General features: G+C 35.8%; 1 protein-coding gene across 1 annotated transcript in view; it reads left to right on the forward strand.

Moving 5' to 3' along the window:
- Positions 1-19,800, forward strand: part of TENM3 (teneurin transmembrane protein 3) — a 2,759,728-nt gene that overhangs the window by 1,396,175 nt on the left and 1,343,753 nt on the right. Inside the window, exon 6 of the mRNA XM_054553580.2 lies at positions 1,000-1,159. The gene's annotated coding sequence lies outside the window, so the exon portion shown is untranslated. The remainder of the gene's footprint in view (positions 1-999; positions 1,160-19,800) is intronic.

Genomic DNA, 19,800 nt, shown 5'->3' on the forward strand with positions numbered 1-19,800 from the left:
ATTCCAGGCAGAGGATGTCAGTAGAAAGAGCCCAATGCAGCAGAGTGCAGCATGCTCCAGGAATTGGAAACGGCCGCTCTTCCACGTGTGATGGTGTACATGAGGGTGGTGTGCACAAGATGAGGTTGGAGAGGTAGATAGGGATCAAGAATCCTGACTGTAGTGCCAGAGTGAGCCATCATCAGCATTCCCCTGAATTCAATTTGCATTACCAACATGGCCACTACTCCCTCCCTTCCCCACATCCTGGATGGCACCTGACCCTCAATAAGCTTATGGCATATAGGAAAACAACAAAGAACAAATGTTTTCTCAAGAGAAAGAGAAAGGAAGAATCTGGCCTAAAATCACCCAGGAATTTTTCATAAATTCACAATCAAACAAGTAATTTCTCCTTCCCTGTGGCAGAAGAAATGAGGGAGCAGAAGTTGCCTGGACTATTTTACGAATGGAGTAGCCTTACAGTGGAGAGGAACACCAGGAGTGAGGAAGGGACTTCTCCCAGCAGTTGTGCCCTCTCCCACACTCTCTGGAAGTAATAATATAATCTGTCCTTTCAGAAAGAAAAATCCTTACGTATTTAAAATTTTTTGTTTCTACCAGAATCCATAATGTGTGTTATGACAAAGTGAACAAGCTAGATATGCCCAAATACATTATCACACGACTTGAATGCTGTAACTTGAATATCCTAGCAAAATTAAATCCAATGCCAGCAAGATGAGAACCAAGGTGTTGATGGATCTGCTACCTAACTATAGCCAACCACAAGTTTTCAGTGTTTTTTCTGTATCTTGATGGATATTGTATACCCACACGTGCATGGTTATATCAAATCTAGTCATTTTTTTCTCTTTTCCATAAAAATACTTTAAAACTCAAATAATTATAAATGTGTAAATAGAAGGATTACTGATAAAATGCAATTTATGTGAATTACCCAGTGTAATTGCTAGGGATTTGTTGGCTCCCGTGTCAAAAATGCCCTTCTCTCTCCAGGTGAAGAGCTGCTTCCTCGGAAGAGCACCCTAAGGCTGGGTGGCCACCATCCTTTGCTTTGGCAGAGCGAGCCAGAAGGCCTAGGCACAACCCACTGTGTTTGCTGACAGCCAGCCTACCCTGGAGTTCCGGAGCAGCCTCCTAGGAAGACTGGGGAGCGGTGAGTACACGTGTGAGGCCAGCAGCTTTGATAGCTCTGTCTTCTGGAAGAAATTATTTTCTGATATTCTAGCCATTCCTGTCATTCTTTCAGACACACTTCTAAAAGACTGTCAAACAACTATTTTCTCTCTTTATACTTTTTCTGCACCCTGCCTATAGCCATAGTACTTCTGTAAATCAATTACATCTTGCTACCTCTGTCTTTGTGCATGTAAGTGTGCAGTGCTACAAATGGAAACTCGCAAGCAGAGAGAGACAGTGAAAGAGAGAGAGAGAGAAGGTGATTCTGTATGTCTTCAACCTTACCATCGTATTTCTGTTAACGTCAGTTAAAAATAGCTGTTATCAAGTGTCCAGCTGACAGGAGTCTTTGAAATCCAGTAATTATTAATAGGAATTTTATACAGAAGAGGTAGAAAATGTAAAATAGCTTTGGTTCATAAAACAGGAAAGATAAATGTCACCAGGAAAAAAATCTATAACAAGTGTGTAGTGAACTATGTGAAGGAAAATCTGTTGTATGCTAGTGAGATTGTTAAGTGGAAATCAAGGATATTGGCTGTGTTGATGAGCAAATTCTATTCATCTGCATAAAAGCAGTTTATTTCAGAAGATTGGATATGTAGATCTGATTTTTATTGTTATACTATTGTTGGTCGTAGTGATTATGAATATATTACAAAGTTTTATAAAGACTGCTGCTTCACATTTTTTTTACTGTGGGCATTTAAAGTTTTTTTTTACTTGGAATTTTAAGTTTTTCTAAACATTATAATTTTATTAGACACTTTATAAACAAGAGTTATAAAAAGTAGAAGAGCATAAAATTTTACTATTTTCTGCACTATATATCGTCTGAGTGTTCAACTATTTTAAGGTCTCTGACTAAATACCAGCATATGATACCGGCAAAGATTGAAAGCAGAAATTCTATAGAACGTCTAAATGTCACAGGTGTTATTGGAATGGAAATGAACTTTTTAATACATTTTATAGGTATTACATATAGCTAGAATTTTACAGCATATTTTTACACTTTATTTTTTGATTTTGTCACCTATCACCTTTTCCAAATTACTAAAAACTAAAAATACCATTATGAAATTAAGAGCATGAGTGATTTGGCAAATCAAGACGGTGCAGTTTTTCTCCTGCCGTGAAGGTCTACGATATATATCATTTTTCAATATTGCTGGTGGGTTGAGCCGACCTAACTACACACTGTGATCCTGAGATGTGGCTCCAGTCTGTCAACTTGGAATACATTTAATTTGGAGTTACTTCTTGGGCAGTCTAATTATTTCAAAAAGGAAGGGGGAGAAAAGTGAGTAATAAGAGTATTATAGGAAACTATATTTTAACAAAAGTTGTAGTTGAAAGTCAGAAGGAAACATATAGTCAGGGCCGGGTGTGGTGACTCACACCTGTAATCCCAACATTTTCGGAGGCCGAGGCAGGCGGGTCACCTGAGATCAGGAGTTCGAGACCAGCCTGGCCAACGTAGTGAAACCCCATCTCTACTAAAAATACAAAAAAAATTTACCCAGGCATGGTGGTGGGTGCCTGTAATCCCAGCTATTCAGGAGGCTGAGGCAGGAGAATTGCTTGAACCCAGAAGGCAGAGGTTGCAATGAGCCGAGATAGTGCCATTGCACTCCAGCCTGGGCACGACAGAGTGAGACTCCATCTCAAAAAATAAATAAATAAATAAATAAATAAATAACAACACATAATTAATAAAGGAGTTAATTTTGTTTGGTATTTGGACCCCCAAATCAGTCTTCATATTCTTTCATTGACAACATTCATTAAGTTCTGCAGAAATTAAATAGAATTAAGAAATAAATTCCTTTCAGAGCAAAATTATACGGTACATTCTTAGTTAAATGCTTATGTCATTCTGCATATTTTTAAGTAAATTATCACTAAACTACTATGTAATATGTAGGAGAAATGATGCATTTAAATGTTAGCTTTATTTCCTTAGAAAATATTACATTAACAGGTTAAAGAGTAGCATCCCTTAGCACAGAAAAAACTTAAGCCCTTGAAAGTTATGAATATCCAAATGAAGTTCAGGCGTATACCTGTGTTTTGTCTGATGATGTCGCCACAGCAACATATATAATCAAATGTGTCATTTTAATAAATAACTATAATTAATGATACAATGGGTTATATTCTTTATGATAACGTTTTTGGAGTAACATCTGAGTATTTGCTCCATATTACTGGGGTAAGTAATAAGGTCAATATTACATACCTGAGTAATATTCATTCCAAACACTTTCGGTGTAGTTTTGCAGAAATAAAACAACTTGTGAAGGAACACAACCATTTTCTTCCTAGGGACAGAAGGATTTTTAAACGAAAAAGAGCATCTGCTCCTTTTCTGCCTAACAATTTTATTGTCTTCTGGATCGAGGTAATTTGCTATGAAACAAGGAGAAGTGTGTGGCCGTTTGGTATCGTTTTACTTATCTGAGTGTTTGTGCATCCAATTCAGAATGTGACCTGACTTGTTCAGATGACACCAGTTTCTCATACTCTTATGTCATCATTTAAATGTCATTTCATGTTTTGACAGCTTTCCTCAGTAGAAGGCATAGAACACATCAGACTGCACCTCTTGAATCTTCATTCTTTAAACCTACATGCACAATTCTAGAACTAATGTTTTCATAACATGTGGTGTCACTGAGGAGAATGAAAATCTCACTTTGAATACGCTACTGTAATAATTTTCACTTGTAAGCTATAATTGATCTGAATGATGGCAACAAAAGAAACACTTAAGAAAAGTAATTTTAGTCGTCAGTTAATGAAGTTTAATGTAAGCAGCATTCTTTCAGGTTACACATATTTATGTGCCAGGGATCGTGTTTCCAGGTGTTGGGGGTCATGGAGCTTCTTACATCTACACTGTACTATCATCACAATTTGTTCTGAGTGATGAAAAAACTAAAGTCCAACATTTTACCTGAGTTTACAAGTAACAGGCAAATCAACCATCATTATAGAGGGTAAGGGTGGGGGTTACATAGAGGATGTAATATTTGAGCAGACTTAAAGCTTGAATTAGCAACGTAAGGAGGAGTGGGTATTTTAAGCAGTGGAAAGAACATGGACAAAGTTCCTGAGCTGAGGAACTGCCTGGCATTCTCATGGAACTGAAAGGAACCCAGATGTCTAGAGCACAGACTGCAAGCAGAGAAAAAAACAGGAAGAGAACATACTGGTGCAGCGCATGAAGGACAGGTCACACAGGGCCTTGCAGACACCATTAAAGAAATTTGATCTTTCCTCCAAGTGCAGTGAGAAACCATTAGGGGAGTCTAGGTAGGAGAGTGATGAGGTCAGATTTCTATTAAAAATCATCACACTGGTTGATGCATGGAGAATAGAACAGATGTAGAAAGGAAAGGATAGGAAAGACCAATCTGGAAGATTTTACACCAGTTGAAGAAGAAGAAAAGAGTGAAAGTGTAGGGGTCTGAGGAGGAACTGGAGACAAGTGCATGGATGCCAGCTGGATCAGAAGGAGAATGGACTGGGTGGGTTAAAGATGAGAAAGAGAAGGGCCAACAATGACTCTCATATTTTTGGATGGAGAAAACATGGTAATGTCCCTGTTTTTATGTTCAGTTTGAAGTGGATGCGAAATACCTAAGATGCATAGATCCTGAAAAAAGTTCTGTTTGTAGTTTTGGAACTCAGAAATCTGGGCCAAAGATCTAAATTTATAGACATTGACTTTTAGATGGCAATTGAAGCCAGAATAGTGAATGAGATTGCTCAAAGAGAGAACATAGGGAGATTTTTTTAAAGATCTTGAACAGAAGGCAACCTGAGGGACTTGAAGGAGCACCTTGGAGAGGAGAATGAGAAGAAACAGCCAGGGAAAGTGGGAGGAAAATCTGGAGAGTCGGCAATATGGAAGCCAAGGGAAGAAGAGGGCATTTCAATATGGTGCTAAAAGCGCGGTGAGATGAAGATTATGAAGTATCCCTTGAATTAAACAACAGTAACATCATTGGTAGCCATTGCAACAGAGTTTTGATAGAGGAGTGGGCAAAATCCATATTGAAGATGGTTGTTCTATGGATGATAAAGAATAGAACTGACAAACACATACAACTGTTTCCGAAGTTGGCTGTGAAATTGAAGAGATAAATAGGAATGTATATGGGAAATTGTGAAGTAAAAGGCAATTTTTAAAAACGTGATATGTTTTGGCTGTGTCCCCACCCAAATTTCATCTTGAATTGTAGTTCCCATAATCCCCATGTATTGTGAAAGTGAGCTGGTGGGAGGTAATGGAATCATGGGGGAAGTTACCCTCATGCTGCTGTTCTCATGATAGTGAGTGAGTTCTCAGGAGATGTGTAAGGGGCTTTTCTCCCTTTTGCTTGGTACTTCTTGCTGCCACCATATGAAGAAGGACATGTTTGCTTCCCCTTCCGCCATGATTGTAAGTTTCCTGAGGCCTCCCCAGCCAGGCTGAACTGTGCATCAATTAAACATCTTTCCTCTATAAATTACCCAGTCTCGGGTATGTCTTTATTAGCAGCATCAGAACAGACTAATACAAAATGGTAGTTTAAAATTTCTGAGAAAATGCTGAGATGAGATCCAGCAATTTTGTGCAGAGCATAGTCCTAAAAAGGAAAAGGGCTAACACTTTCATTTAACAGAAAAGAAAAGAGGAAAGCATAGATACTAATGCCAAAAGACTTCATTGGTTTGGTGGCAGGATATCGAAGTATTTGTATGAAGGAAGATAGTCTTGAGAGCAATGGGAAAATATGAAGTCTAAGCTTGAGCTAAGTAAAGAATGTTTGAAATAATCATGGCATTCAATGAAAAGGAGAAACTAGAGAAATATACAGTGGGATTGCCCAGCATTACTGAGAGGTTATTAAGGTTGATGACTATAAGTATTTAGAGTGCTGAAAGATTTTCTCCAGAAGCTCTAGAGCAGGAAAACTCAGATCGTTATATTACTTCACAATGGAATTCTCCAAATAGCTGTGCAAGGAACAAAGATACATGAGACTGCAAGATGATGACAAGGGAGTGATTGACAAATGAGGCCATGGGTATTAACCAAGATAGATAGGAAACAAAGCAAAGACGGGAAGTGTCTGGTGTAAAGGTCCTGATGGAGTCAAATAATGGGCTTAGTGAGAATAACTGAGCAAACAAGCTAGGTGGAGGGAAGCTTGGGGAGGGACAGCAGATTGTCTGAATTCTGTATTTCAATGTGGAGTTTTAGGTACGGACATCCTGTTTTGTGACACTGAGAGAGGATAGTTGAGGTGGAGTGGAGGAAAAGGTCACTAAGAATGTGGATATGGAGACATAGTGAGGCCAGATAATGCCATCAGATGACAGAAGTGATTGGGATGGAGACATCCAGTTACCAAACTCTTAATGAAGAGTCATGTAAAAGTTGACAGCAAAAACACAAGGTCAAGGGAGACATAACTAGTGCACAAGACTCAAAGCGTAGTTCCCCCTGCCCACCCAAAGAGGATGAAGAGATGATATACTGGACCGAATGTGGACAAGCATGCAAAGCAGGGATGTTCATAAATAGCGCTGTTCTATCCTGCATGGTTTGAGAGGAAACAGCAAAGTCTTCAGTCCAACCAATAACCTCCATTAGTCCTGTAGGGATGCCTGAATTTTTTTATGACAGTCAGGTCTTCAGGAACTCCCCTTGGCCAGCACAGGAATGCTCCAAGTCTTAGAAGAAATGCACAGGAGACTCTTTGGCACAGTAATCAGAAGGTCTTGGGTTTAAAATGTGACTCTGCCACTGTGATGTATTCTAGCTAACAATCATGGGCATGTTCATTAACACTCTGCACCTTTTGACCTCTCATCTGTAAAATAGGAATAAAAATAAGAAGTTCTAATGTCTGATTGTAAAGATTAATGGAAATAATGTCTGTAAAACCAGGCTGACATTACCTGTTGCATATTAAGTATTTAATAAGTAGGATCTAATGGCATAATTATCATTATTAATGTCATGGAACTCATATACTAATATTTTAAGCTCAAATAACTTTACAAGGCTTCCTGAAGCAAACCACACTATCTCCTGCCCTATAACATTCTACATCATGAAATACCCCTCAAGGTGCTCCTTATTCTACATCTGACTCACACATTATCTTAAACTGGTTTAATATACAGTCATGCACCACATAACAATGTTCCAGTCAACAGTGGACTGCTGTTTTCTAATGTTATAATGGAACTGAAAAATTCCTATTGCCTAATGGTAGTGTAGCCATCATAATAATATCGTAGTGCAATTACTTTAAGCTTTAAATAAATCTAGGGTAGCCTAAGCGTACAATGTTAATAAAGTCTACAGTAGTGTGTAGGCATGTCCTAAGCCTTCATGTTCACTCACCACTCACTGACACCCACAGCCACATCCAGTACTGTAAGCTCCATTCATGGTAAGTGCCCTACACAGACGTACAATTTTTTTTTTTTTTTTTTTTTACCATTTGTATATCATTTTTATACCATTTTTTTCTGGTGTGCCTTTTCTATGTTTTTTATACACTTTTATACCTTTTTTTTTTACCATTTTTATACAATTTTATTTTTTCTGGTGTGCCGTTCCTATGTTGGATACAGAAATCCTTACCATTATGTTACTGTTGCCTACAGTTCAGTAGAGTATCCTACTGTACAGGTTTGCAGCCTAGGAGCAATAAGCTGTGCTTTACAGCCTAGGTGTGTAGTCAGTTCTACCTACTTTTGTATGGTTAGATACATGATATGGTTAGATTAAAGGTTTGCTTAAGTACACTGTATGAAGTTGGTGCATCAACAAAATCACTGAAGAACAGGTTTCTCAGAAAACCTTCTCATCATTAAGCAATACATGACTGTATGCCAGCCCCCAAATTATTCTCTGCTCAACCTCCAGATGGAACCAGTAACCTTATTGAATAAATCTTGTATCCCCCTCACCTGAAAGAGAACCGGGATCAGAGTAGGTGCTAAACAATATTTTAATTTAAGGCTTCCTGAAGAAGCCTTAAATTAAAGAGAGAAAAAGGTTACTACTTGTGATAGTAACCTATCATGAGTACAAAAAGAGAACTTACGATAGGTTACTAAAAGACATGTGGCTGGTTCTTTTCTTCTAAAAGTAGTAGGTATAGCAAACCAATGCAGGAGAGAGGCAGCCTGTTAATCTAGAAAGAGTGAGGTGAGTGAGGTCCCCTTTCTTTATCCATTTTAAGTGCTGTTTTTTGTTACAGTGGTTTAGAAGGATAGACAATGATGTTATGACAATTAGTCTTCAAAAGAATATTTCTAAGTTCTAACATCCCCACATGATGTCACGGAGCAGAGGTCTTACCAGCAAAATCTCAAATACAAAGAAAAGATGTTTGAGTAACATTTGACAAAGGTTTATAAAACATGAACTCCTCTAAACACATATTTAAAAGACTTAGTATTTCAAAGTTTAATATTAGATTAGTATTCAAGGGAATCACTTTTTAAGATGTTGAGTCCAATAGGAAACCAATCATGTGAGCAAAACTTCAGTCTTTTAAAATTGTAATTAAATTAAAGATTATCTGGTTGCTTGTATATACTATAAGTAATATTGGTGCTAATCTGATGGAACAAAGCATTATCAGCTGTTGAGGGTTTAGCGGGGTGTCGAGGTATTTATTCTTTAATATATACTAATGGCATTTAAAAAAATCTCAACAGAGAAAAGAAGCTCAAGATTCTGAAAATAGTGGATTCAACTTTTTCTATATTAATGGCAGGTTGTCCTAATAAGAGAATCAAGTGAGATTATAGAATGGGGGCATTCCCAACAATAGAAATCAGCTATATGAATAGCTTTGATAGCTAAATCACTGTTCTCACACTACAGTGGGAAGGGCAAAGGTAGCCAGCTTTCACTGAGCATGTCTCTCAACCAAAGAATCTTCTGGACACTATGTGGCATATTTCATTAAATCGTCATTCATTAATTATTGTTCCCAGCTTTCACATTGTAAAAATATGATACTGAGAAATATTTACTTGGTGTGTAGGTGTGTGTGTATATATATATATATATATGGGTGTGTGTGTGTATACGTGTGTGTGTGTATATATAGTTGAGGTCTGAATTCTGTCAGTTATCAAAGCCAGTATTCTGATCCCTGATGTATAAAACCTCAATTTATCCTTCGATTGTCTAGAGAGCCCTGGACCATTAACCTATTCCTTGCAAGTTCTTAACCGATTTGTTCTGATGTTGACATAACACAGATAAGGCAGTTAAGAGTTTAAAACCAAGGAATGAACACATGATTTATGAGGGCTTAGAAAATTCAGCAGAACTACTAAAACAACTTTTGTCAAAATTTGTCACTTTATTTTGATAGTTTTTAGGTTGATCAGGAGGCAGGACTCTAAGCTAGTATCACTATACCAACTCTTCTATCATGATAAACTTGTGAGCAAGATGAGTGAATGGGAGCTAGTTGATAGTGGAGATGGGCAATACTGGTGCTGTGATTATCTATTCAATACTTGTATTGATGAATTGAGTGAAGATTAGATATATAGATATGTAAATTATAGAATTTTTAGAGGAGGATTTAAAAATGTATAAAACAGATTATTAAAAATTTTCTGTTTACAATATTTTAGAAAATATTTTGAATGAATAATGTACTAGAAATTTTTACATTTAAAAAATCACAAGACTACATTTATAATTGCAAGTCTGCATTCTCTAACTTCTCTGAATATATACAAAATTTCATTAAGAACTATCCATAGAATGGTAGACATTTGGAACAGAAAATTACCCTATATAGTTCACCTCTTTCACTGGAGTAATTTATTTGTGGATTGAACACTCAGTAGAGAAATTATTCCACATCTAAGAGACAGCATCAACCAGAAATTCTTCCTCTAGAGGAAGTCTCTAAAAGTATTGGAGTTCCTAGATAACTTAATTAGTCGTGAAACAAAACCCTGCAAGAGAAAGTAAATTAAACCTAATAGGGAGAGTTTATTCTAAGTTAGTATTTTATATTAGAAAAACCTGATTTTAAAATAGTGAAAGTGGTATTTCAAATGATTTATATTTATTAATAATTTCTTAAGATTTAATAACATATAAAAAGGTAGATATCAAATGGACTCTATAGGCACTTAAACTTGGTGATATAACAACTCCTTCAGTGAGCGGCTTAGTATGAAAGATACAAAGGGCAGTGTAAACAGAGACATCAATATGTTTCCCTCAAGCTTAAAATTAGTATTTATTTTGGAAGTTTCAGTCAACTTCATTATTCTCTCTCCTTCTTGGTAGTCAATTTTTTTGTTTGGGGCTCTCTCGATTAAACGCTGTCACTTCAGGGGAAGTTCAAGAGAATAGTGCATTATTGATATTACAGAAACAGTTGTTACTGATCAATATGTTTTGAACCACATACAGGGTATATCTTTAAGGACATAATTCATCAAAAACAGGCTTACTGGAGTTCCTCATACTATTTTCATTGATTTTTTTCCTCTCTAGGAAGACATGGTAGATAGTCTATATGTGACACAAGAGTTATATTCAAAATAAGTCAGGTAGTCAATTAGAAAGAAAAAAAATCAAATATAAGTGTTCTAAAAGAGGAATGCAATTGAATTTAAATTCTTATTCTCACATTTTAGTATCCTGTTCAGATTATATAATCAGATGTCCTGTAATTATAAAAAAGGTTTCACATAAAGAATCCCAGATTCTAGGTGTGAATTTCATTTGTGACTCACTATGTGAAATAGACCTATTTCTATAGTATTTAGTTTTCCTATTACCACTACATAGCTTATTTTTAAATTTAAGATTAAGTATACATATACATTGCTTGATACTGTATGTGTTTTACATACTTGTCTGTTAAAGCAAATTTTAAAAGAACTAGTGGAGTTCACACTGTAAGATGTCCTAAAGTAATTCCTATTGTACCACAAACAATTGGTTTATAAAGGGAATAATAACCTTCTAATCTTGCAAATCTGTATCCTCATATATAGCGTTAGCTTAAAAATCAAGATAATATATTCTTTTCAGTATCCACAAAGAATCTGAAATGAGGGTTAAAGGAAAGTAGTATGTCTTAAATCGTTTTACAAGATAGAATATTACTGCTCATCAGATAGGAGAAAAAAACTGATCTTTGAGTGAGGTTTTTTGCTTTTAGAACAGTGAATTAGTGTAGATATTTTAGGTCACAATTTGTATTTTAACCTCAATGTCTGCCCTAGTAGTCCATTATTCTAACTTTCTCATTAAAGGTGAAACCCAACCCATTATTGTTGTAAACTGCTTGGGTGAAACGTCCTCTTGGGTGGTCATAAATAAATGCTTTTTGAAAAAACAAGAGATGCGTGCCTAGTAGCTACCTGTGACAACTTACTCAAATAGCCGTGGAAGGCAAGAACAGTTTACTTTGCATATTCTCTCTCTCCTGGTCCAACCTTAATTCAAGACCTTATGACCACTTGGCCTCCCCACTCTTTCCTCGAAACTCCTTATTAATCCAATCCATCTGATGCATTGCTCCAGTATCATATAATCTTCCATAAAGATTTTCTTCCTTGCATGGTAATACATTGCTTTGTATTTTATTGAGTATTATTTCGTCAGATCCATATATGTGATGTATTTATTCATGCACCAATGAATGGGCTTTTAAGTGGTAATCAATTCCCTCGTTATTTTGAATAAAGATGCTATGAATATTTGAGTACAATTGTTGGTGCAGACATGTATTTTCATTTCCATTGAGTAAATACCTAGAAAGTGCTATTTCTTTGTCTTACGGTAAGTACATACTTACCCTTAAGAAACTGCCAAATTACTTTCCACAGTTGCCTTTGCACTTGGCATTTGAATGAGGAATATATGAGATTTTTATTTGTGCCACACTTTCACGAAAACTTGGTATTGTCAGTCTTTTCAGTTTTAGTCACTCTTTAAGGGTTGTATAGTGGTATCTGATTATGGTTTCAATTGGCATATCTCTAATGACTAAATACATCGAATATTTTTTCATGTGTTTATTAGTTATGGGATATCTTCTTTCGTAAAGTACCTGTTCAACTCCTTTGCCCATTTAAAAAATATATTAATATTTATTATGGAGTTCTCTCTATATGTTCTGCAAGTAATTTTCCCAGAGCATGACTTGCCTTTTCACGTTCTGAAAGTGTCTTTTGAAGAGCACAAGTTCTAAAATTGATTAGGTAGACTTCATCAATTTTTTTATGATTTCAATCTTTGGTAACTTATATAAGAATTCTTTCTCTAGTCCATAAAAATTTTCTCCTATATTGTCTTCTAGAATTTACATAATTTTGGTTTTCATATTTAGATTTTTGATTCATTTCAGGTTACTTTTTGTAAATGATACAACAGTCATTTTTTTACACATGGATATCCAATATTTCCCACATTACATGTTAAAAAGTATACACTTTCCTCACTGGATTATCTGGGATCAGGAATTGACCACGTAAGATGGGTCCTATTTGTAGACTCTATTCCATGCCATTGATCTTTTTGTCTGTCTTCTTGCCAACATCACATCACCGTAGTTTTATAGTAAATTTTGAATTAGGTACCACAGATACTCCCACTTTGCTTTTCCTTTGAAAATTGCTTTGGCTATTTTAGCTCCTTTGCATTGCTATATAAGTTTTAGAATCTTCTTTTTAACCTCAAAAACCTGTTGAAATTTTATTGGCATATCATTAAAATATAATCAATCTGGGAAAATTGACACATCAACGATATTGAGTCTCCTGATCATGGCATCTCTCTTCACTAATTTGCACTTCACTTACCTCTCTTCACGTTTCTTCATTCAAAAATGTTTTGCAGTTTTTGGTGTAAAGATCTTGTATGTATTTTAGTCAGTTTATCCTTACATATTTCATGGCATTTGTTGCTACTTTAAATGGTATTGTAGTATAAATTCCATTATTAAATTGTTCGTCACAAATACATAGAAATACAATTGACATTTGCAAATTGACATGGTATTCTGCAACGTTATAAAATTTACTTATTAGTTCTATGAACTATTTTGTAAATTCCATGGGAAAAGTGAATAGATAACTTTGCAATGTATGAATAAAGACAGTTTTAATTCTAACTTCCAAATGTCCTAGGGTAAAAATATGAGTAGAAATGGAGAAAATAGACGACCTGCCTTATTACTGACCTTAGGGAGAAAGCATTCCATCTTTCACCCTTAATATGACTTTATCTGTAGGTTTACTGTAGCCAGCACATAGTGGAGTGTTGTATTTTTGTATTATCTGATGATCTCTGCCTTTTAATTGATGCTTGTTTTTCTTTATATATTATAGCTCATAAAATATATTTAATGTCATTATTGATACAACTGGGTGAAAATCTCCTAATTTATTACATTTTGCCATTTGCCCGGATATTTTTTCTTTTGCTTACCTTTTTTCCTGCCTTAATTTGAATTAAATAAGTATATTCAGTATCCCGTTTTATCTGTATTACTGCCTTACTAGCTATAGTTCTTTTATTTTATTTTTTCGTGGTTGCTCATGGCTTACAATACACACAGTTAAATTACCACATACTCAGTAACATATACCACTTCATATTGCATGTAAGAAACTTGCAACAGTGTAGGTTCATTTTCTCCCTTCTTTCTTTGCAGGAATGTTGTCATACATTTTACTTTCGTATATGGTATAAACTCCATAACGCATCATTACTAGGTTTTATTTTTAAGAGTCAGTTATCCTATAAAGAGATTAAAATTTTTTAAGTTTATATTCTATTTATTACATAGCATATCTATGTTTATGTATCTATGTCCATTCAAATTTCTGATTTTATGATTTTCCTCTTGCTTGATAAGCATCTTTTAATAGTTTCTGTAATGCTGATAATGAATTCTTTCAGATTTTGCTTATCTGAAGAGAAAAAGCTTCATTGTATCAGACTATCGGAAAAAATATTTTCACTAGAAATATAGAATTCTAGGTTGACTTGCTTTTTGTTTATCTTTTTTTTTCTGGGATAGAAAGATCTTGCTTCTTTGTCATCCAGCTTTCATAGCTGCTGTCACAAAGTCTATTGTAATTCTTATCTTTATTCTGCAACACCTCTGTGTTTTTTTTCTCTGTCTGCTTTTAAACCTTTTCTCTTTATCGTTGTTATTTAGCAATTTGATTATTTTGTGCCTTGATGTGGTTTTATTTGTTTATTGCATTTAAAATTGATTGGGTTAATTTGATGTGAGGGATTATGATGTTCTTCAAATCTGGAAAATATTTTAGCCATAATTTCTTCAAATTTTTTCTATTCTGCCCCTACTTACTGGAACTCTATTACACCTATGTTAAATAGCTTCCCCTACATGTCATTGATGCTCTGCTGATTTTTCCTCAGTCTTTTCTTTCTGCACTTCATTTTGGATTATTTCTATTGCTACAATTTCAAGGTCAATAGTTTTTTCTGTTGCAATGTATTATCTGCTATTAGTCTTATCCAGTTTCTTCTTCATTTCAGATATTGTATTTTTCATCTTTAGAAGTTCCACTGGGTTTCTTTTCTCTATGGTTCATATTTATCCTCATCATGTTTGTGTTTTCTTCAACATCCTTGAGTATCTGGACTATATTTATAATAGCTGTTTTAATGTTCTTTCCGGATAATTCCATCCTCTCTCATATCTAAATCTGTTGATTCAATGGCTTGATTATTCTCCTGGATATGAGTCATATTTTCCTGCTTCTTGGTATGCCTAGTAATTTTGAATTGAATGCCAGACATTATGAATTTTACATTTTTGGATTCTGGACTCTGTTGTACGTATTCCTTTCCAGCAAAAGTATTGGGCTTGTCCTTGGTACACTTCAGTTACTTGGAATGGATTTGACCGATTTGCTTTTATGCTGTGATAGGGAAGGTCCGAAGCAACTTGATCCAGGGCTAATTTAACCTCAATATTAAAGTGATATCCCATTTGAGAAATGGACAAAATTCTTTATGTGTCACGATGTCTTTCCTTTTAGATGGCGAGAACAGAAGCTCTCAGGAACCCTGAGCAATAGCTGGGAATTTCCAGTAGTAGTACTTTGGGTAATTGCCTCTTATTCGTGTATAAATTAAAGATCCAGGGGATGGGACCCATTTGCCGACCTCCAGAGTCCTTTCCATTTCCCTGCCCTGCATGTCAGGCTGCCTTGGTCTCCTTGAACTCAGTTCTCTCTCTTCTATACCAGCAAGGTGGTTTGGCTCTTCTGAGGTTTCACTTCCTGTGCTATGGCTTGAAAACTGCCTCCAGTCAGTAGCTTGGGACAATCTTAGGACTCACTTCTTTATTTCTTTTCTCTCAAGGATCAGAATCCTATGCTTGCCATCATCCAATGTCTGAAAACTGTCTTTTCAAATATTTTGCCAGGTTTTCAAATTTTTTAAGGCAGCACGATATATCTCGTCCATGTTATTAAATTGTTCCCAGAAGTAGAATTTTTTGTTTGTTTGTTTCTTTGGGTTTTTTTCCTTCCTTTTTTCCTTTTGAAACGTAACTCATGTGTCATTCCCACTGGGAAACTCCTACTGACCACATTTTTCCAGCTGAGTCAAGTTCCCACTCTGTGCATTTCCATTTGTAGGGATTCCATCAATTATGACACTGATTTTCCATTGCATGCTGAGCATTGGTTTACTTTTCTGCATCACTATATAATGTGTTCCTTAAGGGTAGGAACTGGCACGTATTTATCTTATTCGTCCCTGTGGCCTCAGTACTAGTGCATCACCTGTATTGGGTTGAATATATCAAATGTACCACTCCACAACAAACAAACAGCTTGAATTATTCTGTCTTGTCTACATAGTAAGCACACACATCTCATCTTGGTTTTCAAGACCATTGGTAACGTGACATAATTCATTATCATAGTCTGACCTCTCTCTACAAGACCCTTATGGTCAGCAAAGCTTAGGCCCACCATTTATAAAAAAACAACATAGCCCTCCCACCCCTGGCCCTTTTTTATGCAATTTCTTCCACCTGGAATTTCCTTTTCCACAAATCCTATGTATCAAAATTATTTTCTTTAATATCCATGTCAAATACCACATCCTCCCTGATGCTTACGCTGGTTGACCAGCATTTGTAATGCCCTTGCAATTTATTTACCCTGGTCATGTGTCCTATTTTATCTTGCCTGTTGTATACATTCTCTCTATTTTATCATAGTCTATGCATTTCCCATTCTGAGTATTTCCTATTCCATCATATTATTCCATGGCTGCATTAGGCTTACTTACAGTCCTACCCAATTCACCTATCTTCACTCAACTGGATGTCTCTCTCTTTAAGGTAAAAACTATGTGTTTCTTTTATTTAAGAACTATATTTAAAATAGTAGGCATTCAATAAGTATTGAATAAAACACGGATATCAATTTTAAAAGATTGTTGGTTGTTGTCATTGTTAGTAGCAGATTTCTTAGTGTACTATCTTTATTGAGATATGGTTCATAAACTGTAACATTTACCTTTTTTGAAGTGGACAATTCAGTGGTGTTTAGCATTTCCACAGGGCTGTGCAACCATCATCCCTATCTAATTTTAAAACATTTGTATCACCCTCCCATAAACACCCTGTAGTTATTAGCAGTCACTTTTCATTATTTTCCCCTCCCCCGGTCTCTGGCAGCTATGAGTCTACTTTCAATGTCTGTTGATTTGCCTGCTCTGTGTAGTTTATATAAATAAAATCATACAAGACATGGTGTTGTTTGGCCTTTTGACTTAGCATAATGATTCCAAGGTCCGTCTGTACTGCAGTATGTAGCAGTACTTTTTACTCCTTTTATTGGCAAACAATACTCCACCGAATGAATATATCACATTGTGTTTATCCATTTATAATTTGATGGACAGTTGAGTTTTTTCTAGTTTTGGACTATTATGAATAATGCTACTATGAACATTTGTGTACAAATTTTTGTGTGGACACATGTTTTCATATATCTTAGATATATTTCCAGAAGCAGAATTACTGACTCACATGGCAAATCATTGCTTACCATTTTGAAAATATGCCACACTCTTTTCCAAAGTAGCTGTGTCATTTTACAATCCACCAGCAATATACAGGGATTCCAATGTCTTCATATCCTCACTAACAATTGTCATTGTCTGTCCTTTTTATTATAGCCATTCTGGTGGGTATGTAGTGGTGTCTCATTGTTTTCATTTGCCTTTACCTAATGACATCTGGTGTTAAGCATCTTTTCAGGTGGTTCTTGATCATGTGTATATCTTCTTTTGAGAAATGTCCATTTAAACTCTTGACCCAATTTTTAATTAGGCTAATTGTATTTTTATTTTTTGGTTGCATGAGTTCTTAAAATATGCTAGATGCAAGTTCCCTTATCACATATATGATTTGTTAGTATTTCCTTTCATTCTGTGGGTTTTCTTTTCATTTTCTTAATTATTTTCTTAGAAGCATATTTTTTTTTCAATTTTAAAAATAGTCCAAGTAGCCAGGCACAGTGGCTCATGCCTGTAATCCCAGGACTTTGGGAGGCCAAGGCTGGTGGATCACCTGAGGTCAGGAGTTTGAGACCAGCCTGGCCAATATGGTGAAGCCCCGTCTCTACAAAAAAATACAAAAATTAGCTGGGCATGGTGGCTCATGCCTGTAATCTCAGCTACTTGGGAGGCTGAGGCAGGAGAATCACTTGAACCCAGGAGGCAGAGGTTGCAGTGAGCCGAGATCGTGCCATTGCACTCTCCAGCCTGGGCAACAAGAGTGAAATCACGTCTCAAAAAAAAAAAAAAAAAAAGTCCAATTTATCTACTTTTTGTCACTGATGATTTTGGTGTCATATCTAAAAAACTGTCATCTAACCCGAGGTGAAGCATATTATCTCTTATGTTTTCTTTTAAGAGTTTTATAGTTTTAACCTTTAAATTTGTGACTATAATTCACTTTGAGTCAATTTTCTTATGATGTGAAGGAGTTCAACCTCATTCTTTAAAGATATGATTTTTGAAAGAAAAAAAATCATACCCATCCTTTTTTAAAACTTAGTTTCCATAATCATGTTCTTTAGTTGGGTAAACATGTAGATGTGTTCAGAGAAAAAGACAACTGAAAAAAAAAACTTGGTAGAAATACATATTTATTTTTTCATTAAGATATATTTTTTATTTTTTCTCTTGCATAGACTAGACTGACTAACACATTCTTCAGACAGTGATCAACCAAACATTTTATGCCTGGGATTGCTCAGAAACAAAGAGTGCTTTTACTTAGAAATTACCTTTATGTTGATTATTCTTGAACTTCTGTCCTTGAAAGATAGTCAGATATTCTTGAACTTCTCTCCTTGAAAGATAGTCAGAAAAGGTGACATCAGATAAAGTCAAATGCAAATAACTACATAATTTTAGAATTATGAAAATATGCAAAAATATTTACATAAATGTTACATTTCTTTCTTAGCAGAATTCTAGAGCCCATAAAACTTATGCTTTAAAAAGTTAGATTTTTGTAGGCATATATGGCCAAAACCACAATTGCTTTTGCACCAACCTAATATTTTAAAAGATCAGTAGGACTGACATTCCCAGGGCCTCTGAATAGCACTGAAACTCCACCTTCCTCCTTCACTTTAGTAGCACTTACAGTGAGCACCAGACGGAGGAAAGTTCACATGAGGAAGTTGCTAGATGTACATATCACATCACACCATGTCACAGAGTGAAGGACTGGGACACAGTGGTTTTAGGTCCCGCTGTGCCACTGTGCCACTTGCTCTTCCTTGGAAAATAACCTTTTCCCTTCTAAAATTACTTATTTAAAACTCTTCAGTTGACTCCACACTTTACCTTCAAATTGTGCATCAGAAGCCGCCTACATGCCATAGCTAACTTCAAGCAATCACTTGGAATTCTTGACATCCACCTAAACGTGGGTGGATAATGCCTATGTGGAAGAAGCCTGAGTCTCCAGGAATTATTATTATTATTTTTTTTTGAGACGGAGTTTCTCTCTTGTCCCCCAGGCTAGAGTGTAATGGTGCGACCTCAACCCACTGCAACTTCCGCCTCCCTGGTTCAAGTGATTCTCCTGCCTCAGCCTCCCGAGTAGCTGGGATTACAGTCATGCAACACCACACCCAGTTAATTTTTGTATTTTTAGTAGAGATGGGGTTTCACCATGTTGATTAGGCTGGTCTCGAACTCCTGACTTTGTGATCCACCCGCCTCAGCCTCTCAAAGTGCTGAGATTACAGGTGTGAGCCACCTTGCCCGGCCTGGAATTTAAGGGTGATGTTGTCCTAAGGAAACTATATGCCACAGTGTGATTTCATCATGCTGTGTGAGCCACCTATACTTTACAGTAATTGGTTGTATGTATGTAATTTGTTCCTATAGAATCCATTATTATAATATAAGAAACTCCCCGGAAGGTAGACAGAAGAACACATCACAGTCAGATTGTAACAAGTATTTGGACTATTTAAAATCACTCATTGAGCTCCATATTAGAAAAACAAGCCCTCTACAGTTATCTAGTT

This window comes from Pongo abelii, chromosome 3 (genome assembly GCF_028885655.2).
Source record: "Pongo abelii isolate AG06213 chromosome 3, NHGRI_mPonAbe1-v2.0_pri, whole genome shotgun sequence".
Taxonomy (NCBI): Eukaryota; Metazoa; Chordata; class Mammalia; order Primates; family Hominidae; genus Pongo; species Pongo abelii.